The sequence below is a fragment of the Lactuca saligna genome, chromosome 4, assembly GCF_052625555.1.
Source record: "Lactuca saligna cultivar CGN05327 chromosome 4, ASM5262555v1, whole genome shotgun sequence".
Taxonomy (NCBI): domain Eukaryota; kingdom Viridiplantae; phylum Streptophyta; class Magnoliopsida; order Asterales; family Asteraceae; genus Lactuca; species Lactuca saligna.
In genome coordinates this window covers 95,503,829-95,526,408 of record NC_136420.1, presented here as the reverse complement: position 1 = coordinate 95,526,408, position 22,580 = coordinate 95,503,829, and the positions used below count along the sequence as shown (strand labels likewise).

At 31.9% G+C, this 22,580-nt stretch overlaps 1 pseudogene; it reads left to right on the top strand.

Moving 5' to 3' along the window:
- Positions 1 to 219: 219 nt before the first annotated feature.
- LOC145039932 (protein FAR1-RELATED SEQUENCE 5-like) lies at positions 220 to 11,187 on the top strand (annotated as a pseudogene).
- Positions 11,188 to 22,580: the final 11,393 nt, after the last annotated feature.

Genomic DNA, 22,580 nt, shown 5'->3' with positions numbered 1-22,580 from the left:
AAGTTTTAGGGCCAATCTTTATCGGGGGCTTTATGAATGCAAAGTTCCAGGTCACCTGAGGCTCTGAAAATACTCCACACGAATTCACTTTTGCTAATCTGCCCAATCTCAATCCTCATGATTGAATTATGCTGGTGAACTCTTTGCTTATTGAAGAACAAAAGTATCAACCCATTTTGGCTCATTTAAATCGAATGTTGGTTTTTATATATCTATGAAATGGCGAAGCTGGATATCGAGATTGCTTGTGTTTTGAAGCGAAAGCCCACGGTCAATCCAATTCGAAGAGCAAGTGATATGAGCGAAATGCGAATGGGAAAAATGGATTTGGAGCACTACATTGTCATGTTCCAGCATGGAATGGATGCTTCTGGGTCATTTCAAAAATGTCTCTTTGCATTGGTAGACACACATTTATTCTCCACGTCTTACTTAGAACATATTTTGGAGATTATCCACAAGTGTAAGTCAAATGATGCTGCTGCGATGAAGAACTTTAATGATATGATTCGATAGTATATTCTCTTCCATAGTACTTTACTTGCTGTGATACCTAAGCTGTTTAAGAAAATTAAGAAGACTCAACAGTGAAGCATCTCCAGCCTCAGTTAATGCAAAGGGGGAGATTGTTGGGCGTTAGATGTTGCGTCATTGGGCTTATAATAGTTATTCCATTTTGTATACGGTATTGGGCCTATACAGTCGTCTCATTAATTAGGGTTTAAGTATTTATAGTGCATGCATGCACCGAAGACATTAACGTTTTATCTTTGAAAACTTTGTAAACCCTAGCACGCCTTTATAGTGAGAATTCTTTATCGATTTCTACTAAGGCGTGACTTTTAATCATTCAACATTTGTTTGATTATTACTATGTTCTTGATTTACCTGTTTGAATCTTATCGATCTTTTAAATTTTATTCTTTATAGTTCTGACGTCGGATGGGGCTCGATGCTGGATTAGTCTGATGTCGGGCAGGACCCGATGCCAGATTAGTCTGATGTCGGGCAAGGCCCAGTATGTGTTATTGTATCGTATGTGGTAGTTTGGGGGAGCTCACCAAGCTTCGCTCTTACAATTTTCAGTTTTGGTTTCAGGTACTTCCACTAGTAAGTTGGTATCAAAGCCTTGGTTTGAGGGATTCAGACACACTTTCGAGTGTGTCTGAGCTCAAACTAAGGAAGTGGTATAAAATTTAAAAAAAAAACCATTTTTATAAAAGGATTTTTGTGAAAAGAAAAGAATTCTAGAAAAAAGCTTTGAAAAGAGGGAAAGGTGTGGTGCATGTAATCAGCCGAGCTCAAGTAAGTACTCCCAAATTACCCATACAAGTTATGTTATGATATGATTATCAGCTTTATGAGAACTGCATACTAGATTAAGACTAAGGATCTAGGAAGGATGCCTTATGTGCCTGTTATGTAACACCCAAAAATTTCATGCCAAATTAATACTTTTTCAAAACATTTAAACCATTCATCATTACAAAGTTTGTTTTCAAAATCTAATATCATAGTTTTTCCTAGAAACATAGACAAATCATGAGGAGCTGTACGATCATGCCTTCTCCTGTAAGCCCAAAAGCTTAGTGAGTTCCCCCAAAATACCAACGCCATACAAATATAACCACATCATATAACAATTATAGAACAACATGCATAATGAGCCTTCAGCCTGACTAGACCGCCTCGCATGGCCTACAGTCTATCTGGACCACTCCCGAGCCTTCGACATGACTGGACCGCCTCATAGGGCCTACAACCTATCCGGGCCGCTCGCCGGGTATGTTGGCCTACAACACAAAGCAGGATCGCCTCAACCCAACCCCCAACGAAACAATCATATGCACATAAACATCATATACTAGCTCATATCATATAACAGTCAAACCGATCTAATAGATCACTAATCATAGCAACATCCCAGTAACCGGGATACAGACCTAACCGATCACTAACATAGTATCATCCTATAACCAGGACACCGACCTAACCAGGTCACTAATCATAAGCAAATCGCTATCCTAATTGACCAGGATGTAATCAATGAACGTATCATGCCATAATCCAGATACAAATACATGAAGGGTTGGCCTTGATTCCTTAGACCCTATTGATATAGTGAGGATAACTCACCTCGTACTGTCGGCTCGTAGATAAACTCCAGCTCTTGGATTTTCGATACAATTCCACCACCTAAATGCACCATAGAACTATGCTTGTAAATTTCCAATTTTCCAAAATGTCCTAGAAGTCTAAAAGTCAACCCTTGGTCAAGGTCCAAGTCAACTGTCAAAGTCAACTATCCATATTGACCTCAACTCGTTGAGTACAACCAGTCACTCGCCGAGTTCCTTGCATGCTCACCAACTCATCGAGTCACTTGAGTGACTTGTCGAGTTCCTAGTATTAGTGGCTATAACTCCTCGGCCAACTCGACGAGTTTTCCCCTTACAACTCGTCGCGTTCATACGTGTCCGAAGGTTGGGAAAACCCTCGCCGAGTCATTCGACTAACTCGCAGGGCCCAAGGAAATCTTTATTTGACTCGCTGAGTCGTTCATCCAACTCACCGAGTCTACGACTATATTCATCCAACTCGCCGAGTCTAATCAGTCCTTCATCCATACAGAGGCTTTTTAAGCCATGCTAAGGTTCAATATTGTAGATCCAACCTCCTAGGGCATGTTTATCACGTAAAGTTGCAAACTTTACGTGCATGTAAGATGATAATGACCCAAAATAAGCTAAAGAAGAGGTTCTTGGAAAAAGATCTTCACCAACATGCTAAGGACTGAGACTTTATGATGATAAGAGTCAAGATGAGCATAGATCTGAAGTTGCAACTTTAGATCTTGGTTCATCACACGGAATGCAACACCAAATGCCCTAAATGGACCCAAAACTCAAATATAGAAGGGGTCTAACTAGAAGAAGCTCAAGGTGATGACTTGATACCTCCAAATGGTGATAAACTGAGGTGGACTTCAGATCATCAGCTGTTCCTTTCTCAAAAATTCTTGATCTTTAAACTTCCTCACCAAAATTCCTCTTTCAAGCTAAGAAGCACATCAATATAGAGAACAAATACAATTAGGGTTTCTAAATTTGAGGGGAGCCGTAAGAGAGGCTAAGGGGGATAAGTGGTCCTTAAATAGGGTGTAAAACCCCGGAAATTAGGGTTTCATCATCCAGCTCCGACTCTTCGAGTCCCTTCTTGGACTCGGCGAGTAGGTTACTAAAACAAGCGGACAAACTCGTTGCTACTCGACGAGTAGGGCAGCCAACTCGCCGAGTAGACCTTGAAATCCATACAATTCTCTCAAAACCAATACCTGAAAAATCAGGGCGTTACATGTTATATGTGTATCAGCTTTATGAAATGCATGCTAGTATAGATTAGACAGTATGATAGCTTGATTAGTATGTGTTGATTATGTGTACTCAATGCTTGAATGCTGCTTGCTTTGTGCTTTTAGGAGTTCTAGTTGTGTTTTACTAACTAGTATACGAATATGTTAAGTTACATCTTGCAAGGACTAAATAATTTCATAAGGTTAGGTTTAGCCTTATTCACAGCTCTCATTTGAGTCTAACTGTTGTAGGGTAGAACCTCTCATTCGAAGAATTATCTACTCTTAGTGATATGTAATAGTATTCGCGAGCTAGTTAGGGAAAGGTAGCAGGGACTTCTTATGCAGCTGATGGAAGAGAGTGGGATGGTGATTACCCTAGGACAAGCCTAGGATGAGAGTAGCGTGTGAAGCATTAGTAGTAGAAGGGACTTAGTGAAGTCAAGGTGGTTCTTGAGGAAAGTACGGATATATGTGGAAGGTAGTATGGGCCCGTACTACTGAAAGTAGATGATCCATACTCGAGTCAAGGGAGGCTAAGATGAATCCACGAAACTTGTAATGTATGTGATTCCTCGAGTTATGTTAATGTTCTGACAGTTGTTATGATGTGTTTTTCATAATGGTGGTTTTACGCCCTAGAGCGACAGTTGGCAGTTCAGGTGCCAGTGAGGGATCAGGCTCAGGTTGTGGAGCCGACCATCTAGATGAGCAGACTAGGGAGTTCATCTCCTCAGAGATCACACACAATATTCTTGAGCTCATCTCCTCAGAGATCACACACAATCTTTGGTTCGATCAAGGAGGGTATCCTGGAGCTTATGGATGAGAGATTGAGTGTTTTCTGCACTGAGGTGGCGGCCATGATGGGGTCACGCACACTCACCTTTAGAGAGTTCAGAGTATGTGGTGCTCCCGACTACCATAGGGCTCGGGACCCCATGGTGAGTACTAGGTAGTTGGCTGATTTCGCCAACGCATTCCGCACCAGTAGTTGTCCCAAGGGGGAAAAGGTTAGATTAGCATCCTGTCTTCTGAAGGACATCGCACGTTATTGGTGGGAGGAAGTCGAACAAGCCATTGGTGATGATACAGTGTTGGATGCGATGACCTGGAGTGATTTCACAACCAGGTTCAGGGCCAAGTTCACATCTGTTATTGAGGTGCATCAGATTGCTAGAGAGTTTCAGGACCTCCAGCAGACTACAGAGATAGTGGCGGAGATCACCGCCAGGTTCAAGGAGAGAGCCCTTCTTGTTCTGCAGTACATGGAGGACGAGAAGATGAAGAATGTTTGATACCACGGGATGTTGAGGAGTGATATTAGAAAGTTTGTGAGTCGCTCCAGTTGTAAGAGGCTGGAGGACATGATTGCTAGGTCTCGTGAGAGAGATTGATTTAGAGATGGAAAGGAAGAGGAAGCTAGAGGTGGCGTCTGGCATGGTGAGTTCGGGAAAAAAGTCCAAGGTGTCTGATCATACGTCTAGGGCCAGCAGAGCCGTAGCCGTTGTGGCAAATGCGGCGAGTTGCACGATGAGGTGTGCAAGGCAGGGAGTTCCGGCTGCTTCAAGTGCAACTGAACTGGACATATGAGCAGGGATTGTATTGCTACCACCACCACGACTACAACATTTGACCAGATTTGCATTCAGTGCAATCAGAGGGGACACAAGAAATCCCAGTGTCCCAGCCTAGCATCAGCGGGACAGGTGGTGACACCCGCTCCTACCACTTTGAGGATTAGAAAACATAATAGCTGGAAGCTCCCATTGGATGCACTAGGGATGGACCCCATACATAAGAATGCATAAGATCAAAAGGAGCAAAAAAAACAAGAGACGCTTTTACTAATCGGTAATGCAGAAAATATAGCTAGTTTACCACCACTACAATAAAAAATATCACAAATATTCAAATAACCTAAAACACATGTAGAGATTAGAAATTGTAAACATAACCTTATCACATGTTCCAAACCGGAATGTCTCACACACACAGATATATATATATATATATATATATATATATATATATATATATATATATATATATATATATATATATATATATATATATATATATATATATATATATATATATATATATATATATATATATATATATGAAAAACCGGAACTACAGCGACGTTAGACACTTTCAATTGATCCATAACATATAGTTGTTCTATGTTGCGACTTTTCTAAATCACCCTTTTAAAGCATGGATCAAGTACACAACAAAGAGAAATAGAAAAGGAAACACAATAACCATATTTATACAATTGACTGGTTGAATTAAGGTTTAATGTTTTTTGGAAACGGCAAATGAATTACGAAGCCTACACGTACTTTTAAACGTGCACCCCAGGATCGAGCAAACCCAGCCCCTGATGGGAATTCCAAGGAAAATTTCCCCACAATGAGCAATTAAAGAGGATTTATGGAGTCCCAAAGATTTGAACATCCAACCTCACCCCATTGTGGGTTATAAACCCGGTAGCTAGGCTGGATATCATTTGTGAATTAAGGTTTAATGCAATTATGTAAATGTACTAGACATTAGTAAGTAATCTATGAGGAGTAAATACGAAGCTAAAACTATCTACATGTATAGATGTAACACTGTTAGACATTACCAAAATGAGTGTTCTATCAAACAAAAAAACAAAGGATGGCAAACAACGTGACTTATGATGTGCTGCATCAGAATCCAAGATCCATAAGGAGAAAAGAATATCTAAAGTATTGGATAAGGACATACCTGAATGAGACATAAATGTAGGCATCGTCGTATGATTGTAAACAAGATATTATATTAGCTGCATAACCTGAGTATCCAAGGCAGAAGGTGGCGTCGTGGTGGCATGAACATTTGTTTCTAATGTAGGTATAACATCAGTAGACTGTGGTATATGAGGGTTACGTGGCTAAAATGGTAGTTGAAACAATCTAGATAGTATATTATGTTGTTGCTTTTCCTTATTGAGTAACAATGGACTGTGATACATCTAATGGTTCTTTGATTTGTAATAAGCACATCCGTCAAAATCAAATTTGGTGGTTGATCTATCCTTAGGAACCAGATTAGCAGTAAGCAAAGCAAATGAATACCAACATCTGCATATAGAAAAATATCATAAATAACTAAAAAACAAAACTTTGAACAATAACCAAAATGAATAAAGAACAATCTCAAAAAAAAATTGATCAACAATAATAGTCACTAAATTTTGTAAGGTTAACAATGACGACAGTATAAGGGTATATTATAAAAAATTTAGTAAAACCTGATAAGATCAAAATGAGTGTGACTTACGGCATCCAACTATTCATTCTATTATTGTAAGATTGTATGTTCTATTTATTTATGATAATGGATATTAGAATCTTTGTAATTAAGAGAGCACGAAGGAAAAGGGAATAACGAATTTTTGTTAATCCAGGGTGAGTTCATGATGATTTATAAATATGGATACATACGTATATGAGTATATGAAGCATACTATTTGTAAATTGTAAAGCCTTTATATGTTTCTTTCACAATTGGTGACTTACTTCATTCGATCGGTCCTACTGGTAGGTGAGGATGGTCACCTCGTAGCTATTGAGATGATATAATGTTTATGGGTGGTATATATATATATATATATATATATATATATATATATATATATATATATATATATATATATATATATATATATATATATATATATATATATATATAGAGGTTCATTTGAGACCACCTATATTTTGTGAGACATGGAGACCAAATCTTAGCCTTTGATCAGATTTGATCTTGTGGCTCATAGAAAAAAGGATTAATATTAATTAATCTAGCTGATTAATTAATTAAGGGTAGATTAGTCAGTAGGTTAAATTTAAGATATCAGGTTAGCTTAATTTTCATGTCATCCAGAAATCATGTCACCTGTTCATGTGTTTCTACCAATTTATACGATGAAACAACATTCATTGTTCTTCAATTCAATTTGATCGATATTCTATCTCCAATCTTATATTCTTTCAACCGATAATCGATTTGATTTTTGACATTGATCGAACGATGCTAAATCAGAGCTTTTAAATTCACGATTTTTGTGTTATTCGAGTTCATGTTCTTGATTCTTCTTCATCTGCAATTGATAAGCCGAGTGATTTTGATCAATTTTAACTTTGTGATAATCGATTTCAGTAGAGGTTCAAGTGTTCAACGATTTCTTCTAATCCTCATCTTCAACAATTGTTTATGATCTTTCAAGCCGTGAATTTTACTCAACAGCATGAAATCGTCAATTGATCAAGGTTTGAGTTTTCATCGATTTCACTGTTAGTTGCATATAACGTATTCAATTTTTAACCTAGTTCGTGAATTGAATCATCAAGCTATTATCGATTTCTCCAATTTTATATTTGTATGATTTGTGATTTCAGAAATCAAACATCATCTTTTGTTGAGACATCTAATTCAGCAATCAAAGATCATTTGTTGTTGAATTTGTTTGAGCTAGAAAACAATTTAATCTATAATATGTTGTTTGACAATGCATCACCTATTTCATTGTTTGTTTTTTAACTTTTCATTTAATCATTATGTTTTTCAGCAATATGTCATCTGTTTTCTTTTGATTAACATCATCTATTTGCTTTTCATTAACATCATCTTAGTGATAAGTTCATGATAAGTTCATGAGACTGCATGTTATTCTTATAGAATATTTTACATACATTGATATATCAATAATGATAACAGTTATGGATGATTTGGATATGCATGACATCGAAAACAATCATCTTGATGAAGAAAATCAACAGTTCGGTTATACTGATTCAGAGTTTCTTCATAACGAGGAAAATCAATCGGAAACCCAAGGTAATCATTGTTTTCATTGTTATTTGCATATAACATATTCAATTTTTAATGTAGTAACAATTATGTATGATTTAGATATGAATGACATCGGAAATGATCATTACGATGAAGAAAATCATCAATTCAGATCTGGTGATTCAGAGATTCTGGATAATGATGGAAATCAATTGGAAATCCAAGGTAAATAGAATGATGTTGGTGATAAGTTCATGTTACTGCATATTATGCTTATAGAATAATGCACATATAAGATTGTGGTTTTTTATGATTACATTCATATGCATGCAAATTATTATGATTATATGTTAACATGGTAGTATATTCTTTTTTATAGTTCAAAGTGACAATGTTGCAGCACAATATGGCTCTTGCAAACAATTCATTGGAGCTGATGGTTCTTTATTTTGGATTCCAGAGGTTGAACCTGGTTGGATACCTACTTTGGGTTCAATTTTTAAAGATATCAAAGATGCTATTAAGTGGTATAAAGGATATGCATTAAGATCTGGTTTTGATATTAGAAAATCAACAGAGAGGAAAAAGAGTGGAATCACAACTTCGAAATATTCTATATGCAATAGAGGGGGATTGCCAAACACTTCTACCTTAGACACAATTAGTGATGATCATAATAAGCAATTGAGAAATAGTAATTGTAAACGCACAAATTGCAAAGCTTTTGTTGCATTCAAAGCTATACCACATTCTTCAGAAGTTTACCTGTGGCGCTTTGAACAACAATACAACCACAAATTGATCAATCAAGATTGTATGCATCTTTCAAGAGCTAAACGTCAGTTGAATGTTGTTGATCAAGCTTTTACACATAAGCTTTCGAGTGCAAAGGTGGGGGCAACTACAGCATATAGACTAATGTGCGTTATAAAAGGAGGATGTGAATTTGTTGATGGAATAGAGATAGATTGGAAAAATTTTAAAAGGGATATAAATTGTCACATCGGGGGCACTTATGCAAATTTGTTGATTACAAAGCTTCAGAATCGTAAAGAGGATGTTACAAATTTTACATACGAATACAGATGTGACAAGAAGTAGTTAAATGCTCTCTTTTGGGCTGATGACACTTCAAAACAAAACTTTGAGTTATTTGGGGACGTTGTTTCGTTTGACGCAACATATCGTACAAACAGGTATTTATTCTAGAAATATAAACATTTTTAGTTATATATTCTAATGGTATTTTTTTGTGTTTTTTAGGTATTGTATGGTATTTGTACCTTTTACTGGCATTGATAATCACAAAAGGTGCGTCACTTTTGGAGCTAGTTTGTTGTGTAGAGAAGATACAAATTCCTATATTTGGTTACTTTGGTCATTCTTGAAGTGTTTTGGAAAAGCACCAATCATGGTCGTGACCGATCAAGATCCAGCAATGAAAAAAGCTATTGAGATAGTATTTCCATACACAAAACATAGATTTTGTATGTGGCATATCACAAGTAAACTTCCATTGAAGGTACTAACATTATTGTTATATTCTTATCAGAATATTAAATGAAATATTTTTTGTAATTAGGATAATAGATTAAATGAAATGCCTTTTTATACTATATTATATTCTAACAGAATAATATATGAATTGTTTTTGAAGGTAAGCTGGGAAACAATGAATGAATCAGATTTTAAGGCGGACTTCAATAGTATAGTATGGGACTCCAAAATTGTTGTCAATGATTTTGAAATGAGATGGGATGCATTAATGATAAAATATAAGTTGCAAGACAATAAATGGATGAAAGATATGTTTGATTTGAGAAGCAGTTGGATTCCAGCCTATTTTAAAGATGTACCGATGTCAGGTCTAATGAGAACAACTTCTCGGTCAGAAAGTGAGAATTCAGCATTCAATAGGGTATCGCATCATGGTTATACGTTAAACAATTTTATGAATGCTTTTGAGTCTGTTATGGAAAGGCAAAGGAATAATCAGATCAAATTTGATTTTGATACATCTACTATAATTCCAATCATCAAAACACCTCTTGAAGATATGGAGAAACATGCATCTATGGTATACACCAGGACTATTTTTCTCATGGTGCAGAGGGAGATTCTTCATTCACTTGTTTCTTGTTCACAGAAGAGTGTTACATCAGGCGTTGTTTCTGACATATGCATTGTCAAACATAAAAGGACAAATATATCAAAGAAGAAGGTAGTAGTTGAGAAAAAAGAAAAAGTTGACATCGATTCTGAATGGAATTTTAACACAAGTGAATGTGATTTTGAGGTAATGTTGACATTTTAGAATATACTTAATATTCTAATAATTTTGAAAAAATATTCTAATTTTTCTTTTTTGAATATGCTTATTATGCTAATACTTTTTGAAACAAGTTGAATTCAACAGAGAATATCTAACGGTGAAATGTTCATGCATACTTTTTGAGCGGTTTGGAATTTTTTGTAGACACATCTTCTGTATTCTAAAGATTTATGACATACAAGAGATTCCGTCAAGATACATTCTTAAGAGATGGAGAAGAGATATTATCCCCACCACAATTTTGAAAAGGACGTTTAGATATAGTGATTCGTCTGGAAATGTTGAGAAGGTTGCATACAAAGCTTTTTCCATGCTTGATCAATGCCTGTATTCATTAAGTAATGATGAAAAGAAGTTAGAAGAGTTTATGCAGAAGCTTGAAGTTTTTATGACTGATATTGGTGAACAAGGTTCAGACAAATTACCGGTTACAAAAGAAGCTCATATTGATAAACTTTACAGAGCTACTACGAATCCTGAAGTTGTTGATGTTGAAAATCCACCTATGGTGAAGAATAAAGGTTCTGGTACAGGAAAACATTTAAAAAGTGCTTTGGAGAAGGCTACTATTCAAGGTAACAAGCAATCAAGATCATGCAAAACATGTGGGGTTAAAGGGCATAATTCAAGGAAATGTTTGACATTGTTGAATAACTCCAAGGTACAAAGTGCATAGTTGTGTCTAGAAATATATTTCGATTTTTTTTGTATTTCAATAAAGTTCAATAATACCATATAGATAAAAGTTTGAATTTTTTAGTTTGGATTTTTTTTCTATTGTTTTGGTTTGTGATGATGTATGAGACATTTGGGTTGTGATGATGTGTTATACATTTGAGAACATATTGATTCTTCTAATATTTTCAATCTTTAATTTTTTGAAGTATATACGAATGATTGCAGTATAATGCTTTGTTATCAAAATATTATAATACAAGATTATGCATGTAAGAATGTTATATAGGTATATGCAGCATCTAATATTATTCTAATAGAATACTGATGCCATTATACATTATTCTATTAGAATATTCTACCATGGTCATTAAGAAGTGATCATAATACCTACTATACATTACGCATTAATCACCTAATAAACCATATCATTAAGAAGTGATCATAATACCTACTATACATTAAGCATTAATAACCTAATAAACCATATCAAGTTTCTTACATAATACTAGGCATCATTTTTTTTTTTGTCTAATTTGTTCAAAATAATACAGATCTTAGAAAAGGAATTGTTGTTAAGTCACCATAACCACATTTATAAAATTCCAAACTTCTATCAAATTCTATTACTCATTTCCAATTCATCCATCCTTTGGATACCTTCCTCTAACATCTTTTTTCTAGTCGCATGATCAAATTTTCCAAATTCGATTGCCTCTTTGATAACTCTATCCTTGTGGTTGTTGATTTCATGTGTAGCAATCTTAACAGCATATAAGGCACGTAATTTTACAAATTGAACATCTTGCACATCACTGCCTTTTTCCATTTCTACATTCCACTTTCCTTGCTTTTCTCCACAATATTTTTCCATATGTCTCATTAAAAGTGCTCCATTCTCTGTTGTCAACTCCTTTGTGTTCCAGTCAATTTTCATCATCTTCACTGTTGTTGATCGCAAACCTTTGATTTTATTGATGATAAATATAGTTTTCTCCAAATATCGTATAAAGTACAATTTCTGCAATGTATATTAACAAAATTACATTATTAAATATATTATATTGTAACTTTAATACAATTAATAAAAGTAAATGAAAACTTACTAATGATGTTGGTGTCATTCCATAAGTTTTTTCTAACGATTTTGTTTGTATGCTGTCTATAATATGAACTTGTGGATATGTTAGGTTGAAAACAACAACATACATCTGATCACCATTATGTATTGGGAAAACCACCTGCAATTCCAACAAATTCATCAAAAAGTTAACATAATTCCTATCTTTTAATAATGTAATATTTTAATTAATAAAATATTCTTACGAGTTTAAGATCATTGAAATCTACATTTGCCTTGAAATTAGATAGAAACTTATCAACACGAGTCTCAAAAGTTAAAAAACGCTCGTCAAAAGATTTAGTTTCATCTAACAACTCAGAACTCTGTAAACATAGAAAAACAGAAAAATTAGAATATCTTGTTACAATTTACAACTAAAATATAGAAGTTCCAATTGCAAAAGAATTTACCATAATTTTGGTATTGAAGAACAGGCGGTATGGTTTACTTTTTGATTTTTGTTCCTCGTAATTTAGAACAGCAGCCCAAGAATCAATCACACGATGATGTATAACATGTTCAGGCCGCATGCTCTCAAAATCCTGTCTATGCATAATCTCTCCCGTATTTGTTTCAAAAAGTACATCCCTTAATTTTAAACATGAACAAAAAATATGTCATCAACATTAGAATAAATATACACATGTATTATACCAAGAGTTAGTGACTTACATTCTATTTTTCTCCTGTGCACATCTTATTAGAACCTGAATCAAAAGAACATTCTGCAAATCGATTCTATCAAATAAATTCACAGCTTTATCCATATATGGTGATTTGTAAGAACTTATATAATTCTCCCCTGTGTCACCATTTTGAGATTCAACCCTTTCATGTGATCCCTTTTTTTGTTTTCATTGTTTTGATTATCAGCACTTGAAAAAATAGGATCTGAAAATAACTTAATGAACTTCTCTTTCAATTCATTTGTTATATTGACATCTTGGAACTTTGATATACAATCAAAAACAATTCCATACATGTCCTCCTTTATTGATGAAACTTTATTGAACATCTTATCAAATTTATCTTTATATTCCTGAAAAATAATAAAATAATATAATTATGAGCATGTAATATTTTATCATCTCAGAATATCAAGAATATTTACTATGAACCATAAGCATGTAATATAAGAATATCCAGATTTTTATAAAATCATACTTTAACCTAATATAAAAAGACATTAGAATATTTTTCTTATATTAAGTTACGATATAATTAAAATATATTCTAAAACATAATTTAATAATATATTCTACTTAGAATATACCTCAATACGCGTGTCCTGATTCTCATTCACCTGATTTTCATTCTTCTCAAGTTCTAAATTTGAACTTTGTTCAATTAGATTCCCAACCCCAAATCCACCAACTTCAATCTCAAAAGATTGTCTTTCCTTCAAGTTATCTGTTGTCCACATCGTAACTAATGGTGTTTTACGTTCTATTTTTTGGAGCTTGCATTCAATTTCATCACAGTAAATTAGCTGCATTATTTCAACATCATATTAGATATCCATTTTTAAGAAAAAAAAATAAGTATATGAAAAAACATACCAATAGCAACAACATCGGGCCTTTATAATAACACTTGGGGTTGTCTGGACGCCATCTCCCTTTTGAATTTTTCACACAGTACAACAAATATGCACACCAATCGATTTTAGAAATGTCATCTACTTCAACAAGTGCTCTAACTGGAACTAAGTTGTTTGTCCCCATAGTAATGGATTCTGCAAACGTATTAACGAATAAAGCTATGAAACCCATCTTGAAATTCATATCCACTTGTTCGGATTTTTGAATAATCTTCTTGTAGTTTGTTGCATTTTCCTTTCCATCTTCAAGTTCCTTCATCCATCCATCAAACACTTGATGATCTTCACTAACCTTGTGCAAATCAAATAAGCTTTTTCCAGTTTTGGGTAAACCAAACACTTTATGAATTTTTTCCTTTGTGATCTTTATTCTTTTTCCTTTAATCAGAATACTATTTGTGCCTTCATCATAATGATTAAGCACAAAATGGCAAAGTTTTAAGGGAATAATCTTAATGTTGATCTTCAAAAAGGCTTTAAATCCCATCCGTTTCACCCAATCTTTTTGTTCTGATGTCAAAGAACTTACAATATCTGTCATCAATCCAGGTGTCGATCTAGTGTTTATTGAAGGCAACTCCTTCAATATATCTTTCACAGTCTTTTGCTCTTTCACGGTTTTCTGTTTCTTTATTGCTGCACGATTGTCCCCACTATTCGTCTTCCGTTTTCCTTCTTTAATATTTGTCACTACAAAGTAATATTCCAAACAGAATATTATACATATACACTTATTATATCAGAATATTCTATGAAATTTAATCCAAAAATACTATATCATCTAAGTCAAATGTAGATATTTATTCAAAATATATTATTTATAAAAATTTAAACTCAAATGTTGCAAAATCCTATATCAGCTAAGTAAAACAAAAAAAAAATCAAGTATAACATGATTTATGATATAATAATATATAGAATGTGTAATATGAACCATAAATATTTCATATCATAGAAACATACTTTCACATCAATAAACAATAGAAAAATACTTTCACATCAAAATACCAAGAATTTTCAGTTATGATCCATAAGCAATTGATGTCAAACATAATATTGTTCCATAATATTGGAATTGTAAAGTATAAAATCATAATGATGTAAAATGCTTATGCTAACTCTAATTGTAAATGCATAATCAATAATAACAAATATGAATTTTATCTATATATGACATTCTTTCTATTAGAATAACATTAATACACAAGATATTATAGTACAAATACAATAATTGATGATATACCTTTTTTTTTCTTTGGCTTTTGCTATTGTATTGGCTGATTCATCAATAAGCTTCAATGATTTTCTTCTTTCATTTAGTCGTTCGGCTATTGAAGTTTTTTCATGAGTTTTATCTATATACAACCTTCTTGCTGTTTATTGTCATTTTCATAATCAAATTAGGAAATAATAATTGATTTATCATACCCAAATATCTAGAGTAACATTTAAAAATATTCTACTAGAATAAGATTAATAGAACATAGAAAAACATTAATAGAATGTAGAATATTTTATTTGTAATACATAGAATAACATAAAAAAATGAGATAAATATTTTATTAGAAAACATTGAATGCACAATATATCATTTATTCTTTTATATTTTATTATAATACATAGAATAGTTTATTAAAGTATATAGAATAACATAAACAAATTAGATTAACAATTAAAAATATTATATTAGAATAAAATTAATAGAATATAGAAAAACAATAATAGAATATATAATATTTTATTATAATACATAGAATAACAGAAATAAATGAGGTAAATATTTTTATTAGAATAGAATAATTGATGATATACCTTTTTTTTGTTTTTCTTTTGATGTTGTAGTTGTTAATTGATTGATCGACTTCGATGATTTTCATTTTTGAACCAACTGTTTGCCTGTTGAAGTTTCAACTTCACTACTTCTACCCAGTGTCATCATTTTTATTTTTGATTTTGTCATTCTTGTTATAATATTATCTGCATGAAAATAATTAATGTTAAATACAATTTAAATGTAATCTGTAATAGAAAAACACTTACATTTATTTCAAAGTTATATTCTAACTCATCATAATACATACACACAAAGAAAACAACATATAAAGATACACATAATAAATTTAAAGCAAATTGACCAATATGCCCCTGCACTGTTTCTTTATGAGATTAAAATTACTCGAATTTTCTATAAACACAGTTACATACATACACATTAAAAACAGAAGCATATTGATGAAGATGTCCCTGTACATAGTATTTTTTCCATCCACTTACCCTAGTGATGCTTGACTTAACCATGCATAAAGTTTATATAATTATTAAAGTTTTGTGTAAAAGAACAGTTAGAAGTTGAATCACATAGTAAGATGTCAAAAGTGGAATGATAACTCTCTATTTTATCAGAAAATGCAGAAAACACTTATAATAACTTGATTGTTAATTACACAATTTTGTTTTTGTTTATGTGATGAGTTCTATACTAATTCAGATCAAGTTCTGAATTATTAGAGGATATAATATGCAATTGTTTAATGGAAAAACTTTATTATTCTTATTCAGACCAAGACCACCAGGACCAATACTATGAGAATGTTTCTTTTCATATCTGCCTTGAAAGCAATTGTGTATATTTCCTTTTTCACATACACACAAAATCTCAAAATGAATAAATAAATGTGTTTGGTTGAAATCAAAACTGAATGTCCTTGCAAATAGATGAAAGGCTAAAGCTTTATTTATCATTAATCCAAAGAATCCCACATAAGAATGTATTAAATGTAATATAAGTAGGGGCATATTTTTGTTATAAATACATACTCAAACAACACAAAAACGCTCATATTCACTAAGAAACAAGAGCCCATGCCCTAATTATTACTATGTAGATATGGAGACTGGAGGAACAATAGAAGGTCAATTCTCAAAGATATATCGTCGTTTTCAAACGAACTCAAGGATATAAATGATAATTAACAGAACTAAAATACCTGGAATTTCTTGAGAAGTTTTGGTAATAATGGCATTTAGGTGATCTGATGGTGTAGATTCTGAAGCACGTGTTGATGTAGCCATTTTCATTGATAAGAAATACTCGATAAGAATGAAATTAAGTTTAGGGTTTTATCGATGTTATCAAGTGAAAATCGGATTCACAACATCGAAAATTGAAATTGATACACGGAGAAATCGAAGATGACGAGTTCAAGAGCACAAGAAGTTAGGGTTTTGATGGAGTGTTTAAAACCGAAAATGATAAGAAGTTTTGGAAGACGGTTTTTGAGAACACAGATGAAGAAATTGAGTTTTTTTATTTTAATGTTCTTCCATCGTGCATAAGTATAAAATCTCAAAGTTATCACGTTTGTCCCTTTTTCGTCCCTGGAAAATAAGTCCTAGTATTTTTAGTCCCTTTTAATTTAAAAACTTACAGTTTGGTTCAAATATTATTTTAATTGTAAAATAAAATTACTTAATTACAAATATTCTAAAATAAATATTTTCATTTATTCTAAAATTTTACTTATACTAATAGAGACAATGTATTTTTTTTATAAAGTAGACTAAAATTTTTATTATCGTAATTTTTTATTATTGTAACATGATACTAAATATAATTTCATTTATTCTTTTTATTAAAATATTGTAAAACAAAATTACATATTATATTAAAACGTTTTATTATTAAGTATTTTAATGAAACCAGAATAATCAGAATAATTCACATAAAACAAATTAGAATAAGCTTAATACAATATTAACAATATGTGTTTTAATCATTTATCATTTTACCAAACAATTTTTTAATCAAATAAATAGGCATTATCAAACAAAAAGTTTATACGCAATATATCATTTACTATTAAGCAGTAAATATTTTATCAAGATACCAACTAACTGGTTTAAGCATATCATTTAGCAAAATATCAATGGTTTAAGTATATCCTCAAACATAAGCATTTTAAAAAAAAAACAAAATAGAAAATAAAATGTCTGTATGTAATAAGCCAATATAAAATTTTTTCAAACGTTCTTCATTTCCAAATTGTCTCTTGCTTCACTGCCTTCTTTCACCAACATACACCTAGTTTTCTTATCATGTTTTGAAAATTCCAATGCTTCTGTAACATTCAATTTTCTCTGCTTGTTGATTTGATGGTTTGCTAGCTTAGAAACATAAAATGTACGCAGCTTTGCAATCTTTTTAGATGTCCTAACACTTTCTTCTCCCAGTTCCACATCCCATTTTTCTTCTTTCTCACCCATGTATTTTTCCATATGCCTCATCAAAAATATACCATCATCATTTGTCTTAGTTTTTGTTTGCCATGCCATTTTCATTTTCTTTGGCTTCATAGATTTAAACAAAGAAACCTTATCCCGCCGATTGTTGTCCAAAAACTTTGAAAAGTACATTTGCTGCAATGCATATTAATAAAATACCATTATTTTTCTAAAATGATAACTATATTAAGTAAATAAATCTTATAAGAATATAAATATTATATTTTATATTCTAATCAGAATTTATTTACTAATACAGAGTGGTTTTTTAAAGTAAACAATTATGATTAAAATAAATTTTTTAGATTTATGGAAGAAACATTTACCACAAGTTTAGGAATCTCTCCATAGACATCTTCTACTTTTTTGGTGTATCTTATGTTGTCAATGATTATATGTTCTGGATTTGTAAGGTTGAAAAGAATACAATAAAAATGACCACGGTTGTGTATTAGAAAAAACACCTGTAGTTCAAACATAAATACAAATGAATTTTTATAAATTTTAATATGAATATGTTATCTTGTAATCAAAAATACATACCAGATTAATAGAATTGAAATCCACTTTTCTTTTGATGTCATATAAGTAATTGTTTACAGCCTCATCAAAAAGTCGGGATCTTTCAACAAAAGGTATTGAAGAATCCAGTAATTTTTCTGTCTGTACATATAGAACAATAGAAATATTATAATACATTGTTTTAAATTATAATTAGAATATAGAAAATAAATTTAAAAATTAAGTACCATAATTTGAGTGTTGAAGAAGACACGTGGTGGTGATTTTTTGTTTCTCAGGTTTTCTTCTTCAAAATTAAAAACAGCAGCCCAACAATCAATAACGAAAGGACGTATCTTACGATTTGGACGCATACCCTCAAAATGCACCCTATCCATTATGTCTCCAGACTCAGTTTCAAACAGCATTTCCCTTCAAAACAAAAATATTGAATTGTAGTTAAAATATTCCAATAGGAATATTACACAATTATGAATTTACTTACATTGGATCTTTGTCTGCAACGCATCTAAACATGATTTGCGCCATTATCTCTTGCTCAGTACTGACTTTTTCACTTAAGTCAATTACCCTATTCACAAAAGGTGATCTAAAAATATCTGGATTAGTCACCTTCCTTTTCCCTCTTTCATTCACATTCTGACCCTTTTTCCCTTTCTCATCTAAAATATGCTCTTCATTCCCTTCTAATTCTCCATCTTCATCATTACCCTCAGAATTATCACCAGTTTCTGCCTTGTTTATTAGTTGGGTTATTTGAAGATCAAAGGAGGGAAATTCTGAATTTTCAAATGTTAGCTTTTTTGGAACATGAGATCTGACAACTGGATTTTGAATTGTATTTGAATCTGGATTTCTGTTTGAGAATATTCTAAGCAAATCCTCATCCATTTTTTCTATGAATGAATCAGACCAAGGGGAAAAATCAACAGATATACCTTTTGGATTGTGTTTTGGTGTAAATATTGAGCTCTCACCTAAGTTGTCTCCAACCACCTTCTCTACAATATTCCCCTCCCTAATATTCTCCCCACCAATAATTTCACCACCTTTAACAAGATTTTTGCTATCAACATTATCTTCTAAATTCTTTTTTTCAATAGTCTCGTCTATATTATTCACCACTAAAGCCAAATTTATTTTGTCATCAACATTTATGCCTTCAAATTCTATTTTTCTTTCTGGATTATGCGGATGTCTAATCGTTTCCTCGCCAATATTATTCTCAAAACCCAAATTTATTCGGTCATCAACATTCATATCTTGATCTTCTTCTTGTGTTTCTTCATTCTCTGGAAACTTCTGTTGTAATGGTTTAATAGCTAAAAATGCAACCAACTTTGTATTCATTCCTTCATCTTTATCATCATCAGAATCAGAAATGTTTGTTTTATTAAGCTCTTCATCTCTATCTGATTTGACTTCAGTTCTCTCCTTAATAGTTTCTGATTTCTCTCGACTAGAAAAAAGTGTAGTTGAAAATATGTCTCTAAACTTTCTTATCATCTCCTTCGTTTTATTGTCTTCAGGGAACTTCGATAGACAATGAAAAATAATATCTTCCATATCATTCTTTTCAGTTGAGACATTGTTGAAAATTTTTTCATACTTTTCTTCATACTCCTGGGAAAAAAAGACATTAGAATATTTTTCTGATATTAATTTAGGATATAATTAAAATATATTCTAAAACATAATTTAATAATATATTCTACTTACAATATACCTCAATACGCATGTCCTGATTCTCATTCACCTGATTTTCATTCTTCTCAAGTTCTAAATTTGAACTTTATTCAATTAGATTCCCAACCCCAAATCCACCAGCTTCAATCTCAAAAGATTGTCTTTCCTTCAACTTATCTGCTGTCCACATCGTAACTAATGGTGTTTTACGTTCTATTTTTTGGAGCTTGCATTCAATTTCATCACAGTAAATTAGCTGCATTATTTCAACATCATATTAGATATCCATTTTTAAGAAAAAAAATAACTATATGAAAAAACATACCAATAGCAACAACATCGGGCCTATATAATAACACTTGGGGTTGTCTGGATGCCATCTCCCTTTTGATTTTTTCACACAGTACAACAAATATGCACACCAATCGATTTTAGAAATGTCATCTACTTCAACAAGTGCTCTAACTGGAACTAAGTTGTTTGTCCCCATAAGAATGGATTCTGCAAACGTATTAACAAATAAAGCTATGAAACCCAGCTTGAAATTCATATCCACTTGTTTGGATTTTTGAATAATCTTCTTGTAGTTTGTTGCATTTGCCTTTCCGTCTTCAAGTTCCTTCATCCATCCATCAAACACTTGATGATCTTCACTAACCTTGTGCAAATCAAATAAGCTTTTTCCAGTTTTGGGTAAACCAAACACTTTATGAATTTTTTCCTTTGTGATCTTTATTCTTTTTCCTTTAATCAGAATATTGTTTGTGCCTTCATCGTAATGCTTAAGCACAAAATGGCAAAGTTTTAAGGGAATACTCTTAATGTTGATCTTTAAAAAGGCTTTAAATCCCATCCGTTTCACCCAATCTTTTTGTTCTGATGTCAAAGAACTTACAGCATCTGTCATCAATCCAGGTGTTGATCTGGTGTTTATTGAAGGCAACTCCTTCAATATATCTTTCACAGTCTTTTGCTCTTTCACAGTTTTTTGTTTTTTTATTGCTGCACGATTGTCCCTACTATTCCTCTTCCTTTTTGCTTTTTTAATCTTTGTCACTCCTTCAACATATTTTCTATCACCGGTTCTCTTTTTTACATAGATTTCTTCATCAGATTCATCATCTAATTTATTACATCAGTCATAGATGTCAGTAACCCCACAAAAATCCAAAAATCATATTTCATTTAATTACAAAGTAATATTCCAAACAGAATATTATACATATACACTTATTATATCAGAATATTCTACGGAATTTAATCCAAAAATACTATATCATCTAAGTAAAATGTAGATATTAATTCAAATTATATTATTTATAAAAAATTAAACTCAAATGTTTGCAAAATCCTATATCAGCTAAGTAAAACAACAAAAAAATCATGTATAACATGATTTATGATATAATAATATATAGAATGTGTAATATCATAGAAACATACTTTCACATCAATCAACAATAGAAAAATACTTTCACATCAAAATACCAAGAATTTTCAATTATGATCCATAAGTAATTCATGTCAAACATAGTCTATGAAAAATATTCTTCGAAACACTCTAATATTTATATTGTTCCATAATATTGGAATTGTAAAGTATAAAATCATATTTCACGGGAAAAAAAAAGTTTAGATTATTTTACCCGTTGAATGTGTGTATGATTCTGTCTCTGATTCTGTTGAAGAATCAGAAACATGTTTTTTCTTTTTGTGCTTCACATCATTATGGATTAATTTCTTGTGGCGTTTGAAATGTTTTTTGACTTTTCTTTTTTTCTTTTTATTTACTTTATCTACATCAATAATTATTCTATTAGAAAAATATAATATACTTTTATTGGATGTCAACATATATATTATAAAAGACAACATATTTTACCATATTCATCACTCTCTGTTGTGGATGTCTCTGACTCTGATGTCTTTGACTGTAAAGATGAAGAATCTGAAACATAGTGTCTTTTTTTCTTTTCAAGTATTTTCTTCTTTTTTGTATTTTTAGCTGTATGAAGAAATTTAAAAATTGAAATAAATTAGAATATTTATTTTAATCAACTTCAATGTTCATAATAATCAACCGAAAAAATTAAATCCAAAAAATTAGAATAAGTGTTTTAAAGAATGATTGTTGATACCTTTTTTAATTCTTTTTCTATGATGTGAGGATGAATCAGAAGAA